Here is a 2,630-nt window from a genome sequence, read left to right on the forward strand (position 1 = left end):
ATTAAGTCACCAAACTAGAATAACCGTTCGGGACAGTGGACAGGCAAGTGATTTAAAATTTTTGTATTTATTTATTTTACATTGTTGTAATCTGATGTAGCTTTGTCTTTACTATTTATTTCTTCTTTTTTTGTCTTGTTTTATATTGTGGGTTTTAATAAAGTTCAGTATCCTCGGAATGACGCTTATGTACGTACTTCCTTGCCTAGAGCTAGATGAGAAGATTGATACCACTCTCCTATCTGTCCAATAAATATGAAGCTAGAGCTAGCAGCGTGTTAGCTTAGCTTAGCACAAAGACTGGAAACAGGGGGACAGCTAGCCTGGCTTTGTCTGAAGGTAACAAGATCCACCAACCAGCACCTCTGAAGCTTTACGTGTTGTTTACGTAATTTTTTTTAATCCACACAAGTGTCACCGTGAGGTTGCCAGGCAACCAGCAGAGACTCCAGAAAGTTTCTGTGTCTGGTCGATAAATACACCGGCACATAATCTCTTATAACACCACAATGTATTGTTCTTACATTTTGATTCTATGGGACTGATTATTTGGTTCAAAAACTACATTCACTCAGGGTATTCGCTCTTGTATGAAGTATCTTCGCTACTCTCTATGGTTTACAGCTTCATGGAGAGGAAAGTGACTTGTCCTGGTGGGTTGCTGCGCCAGTGTGCACCAGCTATAAGCCGATCACTGCTGCTAGCTTGGTCTTTTTCTATGGTTCAGCCCCACCTCACCTTGCTAGTACATTCACCAGTGTCCTCTATTTAACAATGCCCTCCACAAGCCCCTTAGGAAGACAGCAGGGAATTTTGGATGACTTCCTTGGGGTTTAAAGCCCTTCCCAAGTCCTAACCCTTGAAGAGGGAAACGTTTCACAGCTTATTTGCTGCGCCTTTTCCTTGCATGAGCAGCAAGGAAAAATGTACTAGTCTGTTAAGCCACCACCAGAACAAATAGGTACAGCTGCCAGACTAGGCTGAGGGGGCTACAGAGGATAGAATTACACGTTATTATGTTCATTTTAAATCTTGATATTTTTCCTAATTTTCTCACATTTTCTCTTGCCTGTGAAAATGCATAGACATCACTTTTCTCTCCCCAACACGTGTAATTGCAATTTGCAAGAGCTAAACTAATTTTACGACACAGGAACACCTGTATTCATCTCCATATTAATAGAAAACAGGAAGTATAAATCCCAATTTTCCAGCAGCCAGTGTCAGTGAAGATGTTCCTTGAGGGAGAAGGCTGTCTCTTCTCTGTTAAAATATTGGTGCTCTCCCCCCACTTTCCCTCTAGAGCGTCCCTTTTGAGCCTAAATCAGATATCATAATTATGAATGGCACCCAATCTACATCACCAGACTTGACACTTCTAATATCCATATATGCCAATGCACATTTAAGTTTCCACTGTTAAGGTGTTCTCTGTGTTGAGTTATAGTACTGTGTGGCACCGCTCTAGAATACAGGCCCCTGTGAGTCTCATTTAGCTGTGGAAAAGGGAGGTTTGAGTGATAGGCTCATTTGGATTAAGCACAAGCGCACTGCCCTGAAATATCTCTTACAAAAGAACAGAACAAACTTTTACACTACTCTTGAAGCCACTAAAAATCTGTTAATCTCACACATTCAACCTCAGCTATTAACAGAGGAGCAAAACTGGTCGCCATTATAAATCAACACATAATCAGTTAACATATTAATACTAGGGCACATTTACTGTGGTCCTCCCCGACATATCTATGCAATCTTGTGTTTTTTAATACCTAATGATCATTAAATTTAGAAATTTAAGCAATAATTAGCGTGAGTCTCCCTCGTGGCTGTATCTGTGTTCCTGCATCCCTCTCTGTGCATGTCATTACACCATGGACAGGAAAGCGCAGGAGCCATTGTCAGGTCAGGCTCTACAAAGCTACCGCTGATGTAGGTGGTCTACGTTGCCTCATTAGTAACAACATGAGCAGTGGTCTAATGAACTTAAGACAATGCTAATTAATGGGAGGGAACAAAGGCTTAACATTTTTAGGAAGTGAAGCACTGAGTCTGCTTGTATGACAGCGTTTAAGCCACCTTAATCCGCTTGTGATGCGCCGCATAGTGCCTCGACCTCACAGCGCTGGGGCAGGTCACAGGGAGCAGCTCCATACCTCAGCTGATATAGTCACCTGTGACAATCCTTTATGGGCTGATAAAGTAAGGGAAGTCTCTCAAGGAACAGTGCGCTGACTTGGCGGAGGGTCTCCCCAGGGAGCAGGTGTCAGGGTTGTCTATCAGAAGGCTGAAAGGAGAAAAGGGACGTGTTACTGGGCTCTATTGTATCCCGGTTGTCATTGACTGATCGGGTCCATTTAGCTGGCTTTCACAGTGAATGAAACCACCTGAATAGATGAAAGCGAGACAGCCTTCCCGACAAACAAGGAGCCCTGGAATATTCATGGAGGATCTGTGAGGAAAAGATTAATGTATTAGAAATTAAAATGGGGCCCGGACGTATGATCTTGCTCTAACACTTGGCCAGACCTGTGTCACCCGCCGCTAGCGCCTGAAGTCGGCACATGCCGCTGCCAAGGTGGAGAGGAATCATTAAGCACCCTGCCATTGTGTGAGCAGAATAATCAAAC

Source organism: Morone saxatilis, unplaced genomic scaffold, assembly GCF_004916995.1.
Source record: "Morone saxatilis isolate NCDOM2014 unplaced genomic scaffold, NCSU_SB_2.0 Contig5, whole genome shotgun sequence".
Classification (NCBI taxonomy): Eukaryota; Metazoa; Chordata; class Actinopteri; family Moronidae; genus Morone; species Morone saxatilis.